We start from the raw sequence: 16,875 nt of genomic DNA, 5'->3' as shown, positions 1-16,875 counted from the left end.
CCGCAACACTGTTTACTCTAGCAAATCCTGAACGAGGCCGCGGTGCTCCGAAGAGAGCTTTGCTCCTGTTAATTGGTCATTAAAAGTAGTGGTTTGTGGGCCTCACTAAATCTTTAAACAGGCCATGAAATAATAAAAGGGGAGGTTTGTCACCGCTGTTAGTTCCCCAGAGCAGGCAGAGAGGGAGAGAGGAAAAAGAAAGAAGAGCAGGACTCGGCTTTTGATCATTATCTGCAGAATTAGCATGACTGATAATAATTGCTCTGTTCATTTCAGGCCTTGTAAATACATCGTGGATGTGGGGCTGCACGCAGGCAGATGAAAGGAGGTTGTCATTGATGTGTGAGGGGGTAGAAAGAGGTGGGCTTGAGGGGAAGATTGTGGCAGTAATCATGATTAGTGAGAAAAATACAAAGTCTTGTTAGACACAGGTTCAGGCAGCAATAGCTTGTTGTTCCTCACACTGAACATACAGTAATGCACATGTTTGACACTGGGTACTTAGATGTGTGGAGATGCATTGTTGTACTCATCTCAATAAGAGCAAACACTACTGAAGAAGTTGCAGAAACAGCGATGAATTTGCACACTGACAGTCCTCTACTCTTAACAGTAGTGATATAAAAAGGAAGTCAGCTTTTTCAAAGATTACAACAGCAGGATGGAGACAACAGGTGTCAAAGCATATACAGACACATGCACACACACATACACACACACACACACACACAAACCATACCGTGTATTGTACCCTCCTAAGCCCTGTGAGAGTAATGATTCTGTTATACTTGCATGGCTTCTCATATATTGATTTGGACCAGGAGGAGGCCCCTCCCGCAGGGGCCCCATTCCTCGGCTCCTATTGTGCCTGCGTGTGCATGTGTGCAAAATACCAGCAGTTGGTGTGTCAACAGAGGCTGTGTGTGTGTATGTATGTGTGTATAGAGGAAAACGGAAAGAGAAAGAAAGAAGTAAAGAGAAGCGTATGGACCCTGGTTCTCCCTGACATCTTTGAGTAGTGACCAATCCCCCCTCACCCTCACACCTTCACACGAACACACACACACACACACACAAAAGCAAGTAAAGACACATGAACACACACAGCATATGAACGTGCACACCCTCATTGTTGGGGTATCAGTTCAAGCCGTCAATAATGGCGCAGTGGACTGTGAAGGGACAGGCATGACCCAGACTGCCCATGGTGTAGAGTTTACGCTCATGTGTGTGTGTGTGTGTGTGCGTGTGTGTAAAGATCCATGCAAGCACACACCAAAAGAGACACACATACACACAGATAAAGAGAGCCTGATCGCTGACCTATATGACCTTTCCCTCTTCGCCACCCCTCTTCTGTCTGTGTGTGCACTGTCTTGTGTGTGTGTGTCCTATACAGACCCCTTTTCCACCCCTAACCCCCCTCCCCTCTCCCCGCTCGTCCACCCAAACCTCCCATTGTTTCCTCTCCTCCCCTCCATTGTCTCAGCTGAGAATGGAGGGATGAGCAGCCGATGAAAGAAGGATGCTGATGCAGAGAACTGTCTGCTGGAAGGTTCATCATACAGGCTGTGGCAAAAATAATGGTTTGCTGATGTGTTCTTTGCCAACACTCAAAGTGAGACTGCAACAGTGGGTAAAATCCATCTGGGAGCAAATTACCTGCATCACTACCATTCGTTTTTTTATTTTTTTTTTCTCTCTTTTAATTGAAAACAAATTCACACTTTAATTAGAAATTAGCATAACTCTTTTGCCTTTTTATTTAATGCACACAGACCTTGAGTAATTTTCATGTTTTAAGCTGTTCCCCCTTTCACAAGTTTTACATTTTCAGTCCCGAAAGTGTTGATAAAACAGCAGACTTGATTTATTTTCTGTCCAATCATACACATTTTCTTTCTCTTGTTTTCAATGTAGCAACTATTATACTGTGTTTTTGAATGCCATCCATCATGCTTAACCTCCCTTTTATTGCAGAACATTGAAAATGCATCTCACTTAAAGGTAACAAAACTTAAATTTGTCTTATTGCTACTTTGACTGCTGTATTTTAAGTGAAACGAACACAGGAAGGTAAAACATGATTCTACCACAGAAGATACATTTGACCTATGAAGTAATATTTTTAAAATGGGCCTGTAAATTCATATGGCAGCTAACTAGGTTTTGGCTGCCATCTTCAGGCTGTTGTGAGTATTACCCTCCCAACACATAGATATGATTTACAAGCCCTCAAGCTACACATGGTGATTGCTCCTTCATGAAAATTAGACATCCCCACCCCTAATCTCCTCTAATTTCATTCAAGGATTTGTAGAAGCCATAACCCTAAGACTTACACATAATCATTAAGTGTGGCATCTGTTTACATAAATGCACATCATCAGCTAGATTTTTTACAGATTTATACACATCTTAATCATTTTCCTCAAAAGCATGAATGGTTTATGTCTGGGAAATGAAGAGTCACCATATAAATATATGGCATGCTGAAGGCAAAATAATCACAGTGGTTTAAACCATCACAGAGATATTCACAGAAATAATGACTCTATTCCCAAGTACCTTTCAGACCAATTCAACCAAGTTTACCATTGGAACAGCTCAGGACATATTTTTATGTACAAATCTATCTGGAGCATTAGGTACAGTGGAGAGATGTGTGTTCCAAATCATGCTCTCAACCCTCGGGGAGTTGTGGTATTAAATAAGACCTACCTTTGGAGCATTAGTGGAATTCAATATGTGCAATGTAATTATTCTGCTCAATAAGCCACTGGAGGAGGATATTCCATTTACTACAGTACACGCTGTAAAGCAGGTAGATTCAGGTGCTGTTTTATGTTCATACAATATACGCCAACATGCTACTGGTTAAAGGGAAAAAAATTACACATACATTTTTAAACAGGTTTGCTGGTAGTTTGTGATTAAGATGGAATACCATTTGTGCGTTTTTAGAGCTGTTGGTAAAGATCGAGAAAATAACAAGTCTAAAAAAAGTCTAATTATAAATAGATTAGTGTTACATGGAAAACAAATCCACAACTGCTGAAACAATTAAGTCGATCAGTCAATTGGCAGAAAATTAACTTACAACGATTCTGATACTAGATTTATTGTTCAAGCAATTCATCAAGTAAAAATGCCAAACAACCTTGGCATTTTTAGCAATCTTGGCATTTTTGCCAAAGTATATTTGGGTTTTGAGATGTTAGTTGGACAAAATAAGATAAGTGAGGACGTCACCTTGGCCTCTAAGAAATTGTGATTGTCAATTTTCACTATTTTCTGACATTTATTAGACAAAACGAATAATCGAATAATTGTAAAAAATAATAGACAAATCAATAAGAAAATATCTGTTGCAGACTTAAAAGCCTTAACACCCGTTTATCAGAGCAATACAGTGAGCAGAAAACATGTCAACAGGGATCAAGGCATTTCTAAGTTTAAGTTATTTTAATGCAACATAAAGCAGCTTTAATAGGCAATGACAATAAATACAAGCGCTACAGTGCTGTGGCCTATCTGCAGTATCACCAATCCAAAACATGAAGAGCGCAAGTTTGAAAAGAGAGAGGGGAGGGGGGGGTGGTGGTGGGTGGGTGGGTGGAGGGGGGGGTGGTGGTGGGTGGGTGGGTGGGGGGGGGGGTTCTGTGTTTCATGCTGTCCCAGTTGCCTAAAGTGATTCTCTCAATAATGTATTAGAGCACTTGTTTATTATTTACTGTTTACACAGCTCAACTCATGCTGCTTTTGTGGAGTGACATTCTCACCCGTGCCGTCTGCGCAGAGCAGGCGAAACACAACACGCGGCGCAGACAGACAAGCCGGCCCCGCCAGCTGAAGCAGGCAGCCAACCAAACCGGGCGGGCAGCCACCCGCTCGACGCCACACTCAGTTGATGCAAAGGCACTGGACTGAGAAATAAAAGACATCTCGGTTCATAGGAGCCGTTGTACATGCATCCTGAGGTTGTCAAAGAAAAACACACACATGCACAGAGGGGGTTGGAAAAGGGTGGGCGTGGGGGGGGGGGGGGATATTGAGGTGGTGCTGATCTTAACACTGTATTTATGCAGACACCTAACTGGCCATCACTTTACTCATCTGTGTCTTCATTTTTATTTTATTTTATTTTAAATTGGTCCATGTCTGAATTAAGAGAAGGGTAGTGCAAGGCTGTGTGATGTGTACGATAGCAAGCGTACAAGGTATGAAAGGATATTTCCTGTACTGAAGTATTGTATGTCATGTGACGTGACTGTTTTCTTGGCCTAAGACTTAAGTAAGAATGACATGAAACTGCTTTTTCTTTTTCTAAGGTAATGCTAAGGTAGTAAAAACAAAGAAAATCCCATATTTCTACTAAATGATTGAGAATTATTTAAATCCTTCCTCATGCAGGATGGGTTTTGATCCCAAAAAACAATATGATTTAGGGGCCTAATATTAGATCTAAATGTTAATAAAAGGTTCACCACACAACCAAAATTCAAAACACAGGATTAAAACCTTCTTTCGTTCCATAAAATCCGAGATAGAAATGTCTTCAGATCCTTCGAAAGGTCTGTTTAAATCGGTAATGTTTGTATATTCAGCAGGAAAACATGACAATAATCAATTATCTGTTGATAAACATTATTATTTTTCATCTACAACTCAAATGCTGCAATTATATATAAGTGAATATACCTTACATTGGTAGGATCTAAAAGGTAAAGATCGGGTCTTTAAGGAAATAAGAGTTATGAAAAAAAAAAACATGATTTAAGTCATCACTGAGAAAGCTAAATGTTTCAATGATTACCTGCCTCTTGGATTAAATAAGTATCTTGATGTTAAATATAAAATAGAAATTATCCTCTAATTATCCTCTCTTACTTGCGCAGCAGATTCTGCATCTCTTCACAGCACATGTGAAGTGTTTATTGGGGGTAGAAACACACCAATATGAGTCTGGTAATTATGAATAAAAAAAGTCTATCTCTGGTCATAGCAGACAATAATTACATCCTCTAGTGTAGACATTAAAGTCAATCAGTTCCCAGGCCAATTTCTTTAAAAAAAAAACATAGAGGTAGACACTTGTGCGCACACACACACACACACACAAGCACAACAGACACTTACTGTACCCCAAAAACAAAAACAACCACACACACACACACACACACACTCACACACATGCAGCATTTTCAAAGTCATAAAACGAGGGGACTTCAAATGCAGCTATTTGTTTGGGGCCTGTTGTCGTGGGAATAGGCAGTGCGACTGTGCTGGTTCATTAGAATTCCTTTCAAGTCGTGGAGTGCGGCCTCCCTGTGTTCCTCTCCCCATATTCCCTGACCCCGACGCATCTCCATGGGGCTGAGGTAGGGCGGGGCACAGGGAGAGGAGGGGGAGGTAAGGGTTGGAAGTAAAGCACAGTACATTACACTGCAAATATAAACACACACACAAATACAAACACACTTTTGGATGCCTACATACAGTGGGACACAAAAATGCACACATACTGTATCATAAACACACACCGGAAAGAGCACTTGAACTGGATGTTAAGTCATAAGAACTCACATAAAAAAGGGAGAGTTAAAAACACACCCTTGCTGCTGCAGCAGAAACACACACATTACGTTTAATGCAGATAAACAAGCACGCACACACTCTCCTCTCTAACGGTGTCACCTCACACAAAAAGAGAAGAGTTAAAAACACACACTTGCTGCTGCAGCAGACACACACATTACATTTAATGCAGATAAACAAGCACACACACTCTCCTCCCTAACGGTGTCACCTCGCTGCATCACCCTCTCAGGGATGCAGGGGGGAGGTTCGCCTCACCAGGCACATCTCAACGCTTGGTCACAGGAGAGACTGCGATGTTGTGTTTTTGCCACCAGAGATAGTGGCAGGGAAATTGTTTGTGTAATGCACCTGGATCTTTTCTGGCACACTAATAATTACTCCCCTCATCTGCTGCAAGAGCAGCTGAATGTTGCCTTGAAAGTCCTCGAAATTAAGATGAATTTCAAAGCGTCTCCATCAGATGATGATTGAAAATGACTGAGTGGTATTTCAAACATAAGACTAGATTACCAGCACGTGTGCTAAGATTGCTGACAGACATAAAGAAAAAAAAAAACCCTGACATCTAGTTGTATAGTACTGAAGAAGAAAAAAAAATACTGTAAATACACGAGAAATCCCACAGTAGTTGAGATAATTTCATTTGTTTCCAATAAAAACAAATTTTTTTTTTTGACAAATTCAAATCTATATCTATTGGCAGAAAAAATCATCTCATGTAAGGTCAAATTTGAAATATGGTAAAGCCTAATATGATGCTAAAATACTAAAGCTGGGCATCACACATTTTCTTACAAGATGATTAACAGTGTAAAGTTATGGTATGTTATAAGATCGATTAAATGACAATGATGTAGGCATTTCTCTAAAAGATGCAGAATGATTAATTTAAGGTAAATGAGTTATTTCCTCTCTAAAGGGATGAAAAATATAGTTATATTGTACGTCTAAGGTATACTTTTCTGTAATGAAATCACATATATGACAGTTTACTTTTTGTTCTGTTTATGGTCCAAAGCATTACTGGACCATTGTAGGATAAACTATGAGAATGACCAAAAAGCTTTAACAACAGTCAACATGTTCAGAAAAAGTTTGAGGGCACAAATGCATAAATTATTATTTTGTCTAAAAACACAATCAGGAGATGGCAAAAGAATGAACAAACAATAATGTAATGTGTGATACTATTATCATTCGGCCAGATGAGTCAGCATTTTTGTTTCAATAATTAATGACACACTCCCCTATTATTGTGATTGTTAAATTTCACTCTTCAAGTAACCAGTGTTGGTTAATTTGTTTGCAGTGTAGCCCAGTTTGCGGAGTGAAAATAGCATGAACTGCGACCTGCATTATTTTTTTCTTTCCCCTCTCAGTTTGAGTGAGGTCACTTTGGCAGGCTGGGCTCCCGGACGAGACCCCAGCGGGCGCCAGACTGCAGGGAGAGGGACGCGGAGCTGCTGCCCGTCACAGCCCACTGGTCACCTGACGGGCCCCAAGGCCTGCCAGACTGACACCACCCCCGGCCGGGCAGGAGGCAGAGAGGGGGCAGGGGAGGGGGCCAGAGAAGGGGTGTATGGAGGTGGAGGTTGGCATAGGGGCCAATCAGCATCCAATGCATTTATCTATTTCATATAGTAGGGTAGATGTGGAGAGGACACTGAGAAAAAGGACAGTCAGTGGTATGCCACTGTGCCCGCTTTTGGCATACAGCTGAGGTTGTTTCAGGTGACACAGAGAGAGGGGGAGAGAGAAATCGACAGCAATTACTCAGCATATAATAGACAGATAGCAATACAAGCAACGCTCAGCTACGATAGGATTGTTGTTAAGTCAGAAAAAAATCTGTCTGATAAAAAAAACAGTCATACAGTCCTGTATTATCTGAGAGAGAAGCAGAAGAATGAGATAGAGGAGGAAAAAAAGGATAAAGGAGAGTGAAAAACTAGTTGTGTGTGTCCCAGCGTGTGTCTGAGTCTGGCGTGGAGGAGGGAGGAGGGCAACACTCACAGAGTCTCTCAGGCGTGTCCAGAGCATGAGCCAAGTACTTCTACTACGTTCAAGTACACACACACACATACACACATCCACACTCCTATACATGCACACCTACCTGCTTCCTCTCTTCTTGACACGAACATACACTCAGACACAAATGCACAGTAATGCACATGCTAGCATGCTGTCACTCAAACGTTTACCCCACTATTATAAAGTTTACACAAAGTCATACTCTTTTTTTTCCCCCCTCTTTCGACATCTCCCCTTCACTCTTTAACAAGATGTCTTCTTTACAAAGGTAAGAAAACACAGACAGCTCTATTGTGTCTGTGTATCTACTGTATGTGATATTTTCTAAAGCTGTCCTGTGCTTATGTAAACATGACACTTTTGCATTCAGAGAAGTGCTTATCCTTCGACACTGAGCCAAGTTTGCAGTGCTCACTGCTTTGAATATACAGTAGCTCTAGCACTGGGCGATGGGATATCACATAGAGGGAACTGCAACATATATATGTAATGTGTAAATGCATGAGTCTAACACTTACCTTGAAGATATTCAAATTAAAAACACACTTTTCATGTACACTCACGCAGGTACACGTTATACACACACGCTGAAAACCAGCAGACATCCTTGCACGTGGAATAAAGCGATAGCTGATGAGGAGAGCAGATTGAATCTTGTCAAAGAGCACTCCATGTTCTACAGCAGAGCATACACTGTAACTTTGCAATTAAATAGTAAATGGATCAATGTTTGTATATGTTTGTGTGTGCATGTGTGGGTTTGGGGGGCCTCAGGGGCCCGTCCTAATGAGCTATCTGTGTGCATTTCTAACAAGAGCTCGGTGCAGCGCCCACGGCACTGTCATCCTGGGCCGTGGCTGACCTTGCTCGGCTGCTAGGCTGTGTCTTTTGCTATATTTATGGCACCACCACCACCTTGCTGTGTGTTTCTGTGTGTGTGTGTACTTGTGAGTGTGTACATTCACCAGTGTGAGCATTCCAGGAGGGCGGGAGTGCAGGGGGGCTCACTCAGGAAGCAAATACTGTGTATATCAGCATAATGAATCAAGTGGCAGAGAGAGAGAGAGAGAGAGAGAGAGGGGGAAAGGGAGAGAGAGAAAGAGGGAGGGTGGAAGGGAGGAAGGGATGGAGAAAGCCATTTTCCCTCTGCTGTTTTCTCCCCTCCCGGCAACCAACCCCCGTGGTGTCTATTCCCTCTATTCTGCATTTGCCTTCTCCCTTTTTTCCCCCCTTTCCTTCCTTTTTATTTCTTTGCTTGGCCTGATCAGATAGCTGCTCCCTCCTTCAGCATAGCATTCACACGAGGCATTTAGGAACGGCAAGTTGGACTGGACACGTTGCTCGAGACCTTTTCTGATGCTCCTTGTGTGTTTAATGCCCCCTCTGTCTCTGCTCCGGACATAAGTCACAAGTATTAACCTACCAATGAGAACGGGAGCCATTTACACAATATACACACAGCAAAATGTGAGCCGGTGGCGTGCATCAAATCATGTTGAGCCACTGCACTTGCATGCATGCAGCTGAATGACCAACCAAGCCAGTTGAATCACCGATGGAATAATAATAATGCATGTGCATGGAATCAACTGGACCCCCTGTTCGTTTCTGGGCAGGGGAGACAGGCTGGTGCACACACACACACACACACACACACACACACACACACACACACACTTAGATACATACACAGCCTCAATATGCAAAGCTCCCCTGTGCTGGGTTAAGGGAGAGGGGCGTGCTGCTGTGAATACTCATCTGAGCCTGGCAGAGGGAGCTGTGTGTATCCCCCCATAACCTCGGGGCGAGGGGCAGGGGAGGGCGCTCCATTTGCGTGGGACACACATACACAAGTGGGAACACACACATCTGAAAACACATTTGCACACACAGAGACACAAACGGAAAGTCAGACACATACATGCTCGTACGCCAACACACACACACATAATATAACCCATGCATACACACATGCAGGCGATAAGCAAAGGAGCACTATGGGGAGGGGGCGCCGTGACCAAAAGTAAAGTTTTAATTCGGTCCTCGGGGACACTGCTTACTCATCCAACTCCCCCAAGGACCGACTTCCTCTGAAATCTATTCAAATCACATCTCTCCTCCGCCTTTTATTGCATTTCTCATATCCCCCCATCACAAAGTGACAAATCACCACACACTTCACAGAACCAACATCACTTTCTCTCCATTTTGGGGGGCAGATAGATTTGGGGGATTTTTACTTTTAAAGTGATTAGAGAAACTCACTTCCTGCTGGTTTTTCCATTATTTTCCATGAGCATTACTGTACATCAGTTCTCATGTTAGGGATCCAGGAAGAACCTTTACCTGACAGAAACACACCACTGAAATACCTGGAGTTATTTTGAAGAGGAAGGATAACTTATCTGACATAACTGTAATTGAACCTCCCTCACTACTACACACACACACACACACAGATGTACAACATATACAGTATTTTAAGACTCACCACCACTGTCAAAGAAGCTCACACACTTTCAGTCCCTCTCTCAAATATACATCAAACACTAATTTCATCGCACACTGCTTCTCAAAACATGAAAACACACAAGTGTAGGATCACACTCAAACGCTACTCAAGTCCTACACTTCCTGCCAGTGTTCTCTCCTCCATTCTCAATAAAGCAGGTGATGAGAGCGTCGAGGTCTAATTAGTTTATGCAGACGTATGAAGCTGGTGGGACAGGCAGCATTGTTATTATTTCTCTGCCAGCCCACTGCAGACACACACACACGCGCACACACACACACACACACACAACAACAGTGACACTTACAACGTCGCCTGCCGCATCCCCGACCACGCTCATCGAGGATGGTTGAGGGGGGTGAAATGGTGGGGTGGATGAGTCTGGATGAGAAAGAGGGTGTCAGAATGAGGAGAGTCGGTGTGCGAGCGTGAGAAGAGAGGGAGAGAAGCGCCACTTGATATATTCGTAATGTTCCTTAATATTTTCATTTTGATGTAATTTGTGGCCCCGGTTTTTTAAATATCCGCTCTGTAATAATGTTTAATTTCAAGGGTCAGTCTGCCAAGGAGTATATTAAAGCTGATAAAACTCATTTTCCACAGGCCCAATATCGCGCCCAGATCAGGTTAGGAGGCCAGCCTCCCTGAATATTTCATCTTTTATCATGCCGATAATGGGAAGATGACAGAGGCGCATTATTACAATGAGAGAATTGCTCATTTTCCAGATGGGGAGGGCTGCCTGGGTGCTTGGCTGCCTGCTTTCCTGACTGCCTGCATCAATGACTGGTTGGGGCTGCCGAAAGCCGAGGGCTCCACAGAGTGTTTGTCGCAATAAAAGCAATTCTTCCGTGGGAGAGGAGAGGTGACGAGTGGAGAGGAGGACAGGAGGCACAGGGAGGGAATGGAGGTGGAGAGAATGAGAGAGAGGTAAGAAAGAAAGTGAGAGAGAGAGAGAAAAGCAACTTTCTTCAACCACCTCACTTATTTGATTGCGATGAATAATAAATGTGTGGGCTTACAGTCAGGGGGGTGAGCAATGGAGCAATAGCAGTGTGTGTGCATGTACTGTATGTGTGCTGGTGGTAGTGATGTGGCAGGGTAGGGGGCTAGGTGATAATCACAGATTTGAAGAAGGTCCCCATTCCAAATTAACCCATTTAATTGAGCCATTAGGAAAGAACAAAGCTGAGGCTATGGGGCGAGATGGGGGGGGGGGGGGGGGGGGCTCCAGCCCATCAGCAGCCTTGGGAATGGAACCTGCCCCGCACGCAAATGACTAACCGGACCGTCCCTTGCGCCAGAGCGGCTTAATAAATGGACCCAATCAAGGCTGTTCTGGGGACCACCTGTGTCCCACACAGGTCAGAACCATTAGACCCACATTAGAGGGCCATGATAGACGCAAGCGCCACTCCAGCCACCCCAATAATGAGGATAATAAGAGTACCATAATGGCATATTTATGGGCTGGCTTGAAAAAGAAGACACTGGCTGCAGTGTTTTGGGTTATTTAGAATGGCAGGGAAGGAAAGAGGAGAACTCTGATTCAGAGATAGGTGACTCTGGGAGTCTTTATGGCTTTAAGAAATGTACAATACCATAGCTGGTAATTTCAATTATCAACATAATTACAGGACTTAATCCTTCACATATAAAGGTCTGTAATAAAAAACGGCGCACACAAGTAAACCAGGAATGATCAGAATAAAACTGCTCATGAGAGACCTAGTTATTTCCATTTCCACTGGCTGCGCTGTGTGAAAGATCTGTCACACACCAGGTGGGCCTATCTTGGCATTTAATATGTTAATCTGTAATCTTCCTCTTCATTCAACTATTCTACTACAGGCAGCACATTGAAAGAATGTTCTCCTTTTCAGTCTCTCTTGTGACAAGCCTTCTCCCCATCTGTATGAAAACAGCGATGAAAAATGTACCAAATACAGTTAAGTGTCATTTCAAGTTAGTTTCACTCACTCGCTTCCTCTTTCCCTCTTGGTTACCCACCAGCTCTTTCTCCAGGTGTCCAGATAAATATAAAAGGTGCATTCAGATTCAACACAAAGCTAATTTTTGTCTTCATTTAAAGCATGTGCACCAATTTTAATCGTTTTTGAAGTCCACATTTACTGCTCGCAAAAAGCCACATGTCCAGGGTGTATATTGCATACGTTAGCATTAGTAGGCATCATCTTTAGGGCTGTAACTAACAATAACAGTATGTTTGTTATCAATTAATCTGTGAATAAGTTTTACTTTGTTATTTTACTGATTTCATTTGCATCTAATTGAAATGTCCATACTATCCTGGTGTCAGGACTTCTGCAGGAAAAATAATAAAAGTCAATGGTGATTCTTGTGCTTGGCGCAGCACATCATATGTATTCCTACATACAGGTATGAAAGAAAATCAATTCTAAAATCAAGTTTCCTGTGACATTAAAACAGGTTGTTTGCTGATCTGAGAGGACTACAGCAAATTTAGGATCATTCTTGTCAGGCCCTCTTCTATTTCACTATGTTTTATTGTCCATGTTGAAAGGACACTGGCAGGTGTGGGGAAGGTAATGTGCACTTGAGAGCAATGAATTATGTATTATGTTGAACTTAAGTTAGGACAGTCACACAGATGATGATGTCCTGGCAAATGAATGGCTGCCTATTGCTACAGGGCATTAAGCTCAAAGAGAAAATGGGGTGTGGGGGGATCCAAGATTTGGCAATGACAGTTTGGACAAAATAACATCTTTACAAGTTTAACAGCATGTCAGTGATGGCAAACCAGTGTGTTAGCCATTGTGGTAAAGCCCTCTAAGAAAACACAACCCACAACACAACTCACCCATCCTTAGCCACCCTCCAAAAAGGTGCCAGACACTTTGGATGCATCCCTGTGGAGAGGAAGAGGAAGTGATGAGTACCCCAAAGGGCAACGGAGGTCACCGCTGACCAGCGTGACTGCCAACAACCCCAGGGAAGGGTGGGATGGAGTCAATGTGTCTGGACCCCCATACCAATAAAAAAAAAAAAAAAAAAAATCTGTCACAGTGTTGGGAGGGATGGGTGGGTGGGAGGTGGCGGGTTAGGCCGGGTGGGGGTTCGGGGGAGTGGGTGATGGTGGGTACCAGACTGGGGCACCTCGGGGGACTTTTGGGAAGGAAGAGCCATGCACCATGTCTCCTGCTACCAACCGTTGTTCCCTCATTTGATTGTGAAGCCATGAATAATGCATGGCGGATGGGACTGAAGGAGGGGGAACAATGGAGGGGCGGGGGGAGGGACCTCAACCTTAAAGGGGCCCTGCCACAGTGGGAGTCATTACCGATGAACAACCACACTGATGAGCCAGAGAGAGAGAGAGAGAGAGAGAGAGGGATAGGAGAAAGAGAGATGGAGAGAGATGGGGAATGAATTGAGGAGAAAAACAAACATGATATAAAAAAAGAAAGGATGCCCATGAAACCAGGCTTCGCAAACATTTCAAGCATGCCGCTTATTGAGTGTTTTTCCCCTCCTCTGTTTTCATCATTCTGTAGATGTTTTGTTGTTGTTTTCATCTGTTCATTCATCTATTCATAATTCAATTCGGGAAAATACTCAACATCTTTTTCCTGTTTGTTTGCATTTGTTGCAGAGGTTTTTTGTAATAACTTATATCTGCACAGAGGCCTGTGGTGAGCAGATGGAGTAAACATGCAGTAACAACTTTGAATACTGCGGTGCGACCAACTTTGCTGCTCCCACTGGACAACGGGACTAGGGATGTTAATTATATATAGATGATTGGTTAAACAGCTTTAAGAAATTGATTAATTATTTGATTGGGAATATGTAAACCAACAATGTGACAAAACATTCTTTTTCATCCCCTAGACATCGGTTCAATGTGGGAGTTCAAAATGGCTGAACTTCCATATTGAATTGCCATACGTCTGGCACGAGGGCTCAATGGGCACCATGAACAACCGTGAACAGAGCTAAACATTTTTTACTTTTATGACATGTAAGAGTTTTGAGGTTCATTCAGACTACACCAGGTGCCTGTCGCCTGCAAACTTGCTCTTCCAGATTTTCCTAACAAGAATTTCCATTGTACCTACTGAATCACTAACTACCAAATCACAGTCAGAAAATGTAAAGTGTCACACAACTCTATATTGTCTGATAGACCAACTCGGATACTGATTTTGCAATATGGCTCAGAATGTAAACAGTGAGAACATGTATTACTGTGGAGCAGAAGACGCTGACAATATTTAGAGTTGAAACACTTAGTACAAGAATCATGAAATTAGTCAACCAATAGAAAATTAACCAGCAATAATTTTGATAAATGATTAATCCTTTAGTAACAATCTTTTACAGCTAGTTTCAGCTCACTGTGTAGCTGTCTGGCCCGCAACTTTACTGTTTTGGTTCAGTCCTACTGCTGATAGTATCATTACCAACCCCAGCAGACAGCTGTTTTCAGAAAAAAGCTCTCAAAATCACAAACACAGTTAGTGACAATCTGGTAAACAGCTTTATTTATTAGCTGGAGAGCCAGATATTTCTCTCAAGAGTTGGTAGAGACCAATAAGCAATTAGAAGCTGATGATATGTCAATGCCCCCAAATGGCCAAAATAATCAGCTATTGTAGTCATTTATTAAGCAAAAATGTCAACCATTCTTCTTTTCACAACTTTCAATAGATTGATCAATAGATCTATTATCTAATATAATATCTACTAAAGGAAGGAACCTGTCTGTATGTCTGTATGTATGTCCTTTGCTTATCTCTTGACCTGTCCATCCAATCGACTCCACACTTGGCAGGTGTATGGCTGGGGATCAAAGGGAGTGTAGTGTTGAATTAGGTGCAATTTGTACACGTGATACAATTAATATTAATAAACTTTGAATAAACAAGCGATTATCAAGCACTCAGAGCCCAATACACAAATACTGTATTTCTGCGCATGAAGCGAAGGAAATACTTTCCACAGGTAGATCAAAACCAGTTTGTTTCATATGCTCTGAGACCACAGTAAACGTGAAGCGCTACTACAGACAAAGCACAAATCTTTGCAGTAAACATACCCACTCAAATCTGAACTGAAGACACAGAAAATAGGAACAATCTAAGAGCTCAATATGATTGATTGATCCACTTTATTTTGCATATTATTTTTAAATACAGCCCTTATTTTGCTTGAAATGAGAAAATAACATTTATTTACATTAGAGTACTTATCATTTATAACATCTGTGTATAACAGAATGTTAATTTCTTTCATGTTGTTGGTGTATATACTCATTCACACCTCGCATCAACTATATTAATTTTTCTATGCGTTGAAGTGGCGGCCAGAGGCCAAGCAATCAGCCTGTTGCAAATAGGCACGTTTTGAACGGGCACTGCACTAGTTATCTATAATGAAAATAATTGCTAGATGTAGCCCTGCAATATTTATATATAACTAATTATATAACTATTTGAATCATGTACAAACACAAACACATAGACTTGCATCCACATATACCAGGTCAACACACTACAGTGTACTCACACTCGGACAATGGCAAAAAGTTAAAAAAAAAAAAAAAAAACAGACTCATACTTGCAAATCCATGGAAACACAATTTCTTTCTGCATATGCAAGTCAATAGAGCAGGAGGTGGGTGGGAGACGGAAATGAGCACAGCTATCCAGCAGTATTGCTGTGCAATGTGTACGTGTGTGTCTGTGCAGGTGTGTATGTTATCTTGTGTGTGTGTGTAAGTGTGCTTGAGAGCCGCTCCTGCGGCAGCAGCTAAGGCGCTGTAGCAGGACTAGGTGTTATCACTCATTCTGATTCCGTATTACAGCATGACGGATGGGCCCCCGCGGGCCGGCGAGCGTCGCCGCGCGCTTATTACCGCAGCTCTTAAGTGGGAGTTGATTTAGCTTAAATAGGTTGTTTCATAAGGAGAAGACACCAGCGCTGTCACCACTGCTCTGCTCCTCGCTACAGCAAACCGCCACTCTAATTGAATAATGCCTCCTCTACATAGCTATTAGGGTGCTTAGGTACATAGTGTGCCCCAATAATTGCTTATACAACCTGGCTAATTTGGCCTTCACCCCGTGCACAAACACAAATACACACACAAAACCCACCTCTCCCCAGTGTGTGATATTCATGTTGCTGATATGATCCACAGTATGTGTGTGCTCTATGTGGGTTAGTATTTTATAGTATTCAGTGATTGCAGATCATCACTATTGCTCTAGCGTACTGGCAAAAACAATACAAATAGGCCTATATTTGAGTCATAAATTCAGGATTTGATACTGCATATCTAATTTGATATTCCTTTAACCTGAATCCAATGGAATCATTGGATTCTGAATGCTATAAAAGTGCAAATAGATCTACACTATAAAGGATTAGTGTTTCATTAGCATATCACAGGGAGATATTTGAGCATGCATGTTCCAATAATACAAGTGCCATGGTGTTTTAGCGTGGAGGTGGTTATGATGGGAGGAGGTTCGGATAAAGGCATTTCGATTAACGAAACCTTGATCCGTTTCCCTGTCTCTGTTAGCTTTAAGAGATTATTGCTGATGCAACAGTGCAGTGGCATGTGAATTGTGCGCCACTGTGGAGTGGAACCTGTGCCAACTCTCTGTAAGTGAACAAGGCGCCATGGATTCTTGCCAGCAACAACATACTCCCAGGGAAGCCGAAGTTGGCCGTCA

The 16,875-nt window shown here is 42.4% G+C and overlaps 1 long non-coding RNA gene across 4 annotated transcripts in view; it reads right to left on the bottom strand.

The window, feature by feature from the left end:
* The window catches only part of LOC137191085 (uncharacterized), a 109,914-nt gene that overhangs the window by 63,824 nt on the left and 29,215 nt on the right, over window positions 1–16,875 (bottom strand). For 2 of the 4 annotated variants that reach the window (XR_010930350.1, XR_010930349.1), the window contains exon 5: window positions 12,993–13,041. The exons of the other annotated variants lie outside the window; for them this stretch is intronic. This is a non-coding gene — a long non-coding RNA (uncharacterized lncRNA). The remainder of the gene's footprint in view (window positions 1–12,992; window positions 13,042–16,875) is intronic. 4 annotated transcript variants of the gene reach the window in all.

Source organism: Thunnus thynnus, chromosome 10 (assembly GCF_963924715.1).
Source record: "Thunnus thynnus chromosome 10, fThuThy2.1, whole genome shotgun sequence".
In the NCBI taxonomy this organism is placed as follows: domain Eukaryota; kingdom Metazoa; phylum Chordata; class Actinopteri; order Scombriformes; family Scombridae; genus Thunnus; species Thunnus thynnus.
This window is presented reverse-complemented; position numbering and strand designations above follow the sequence as displayed.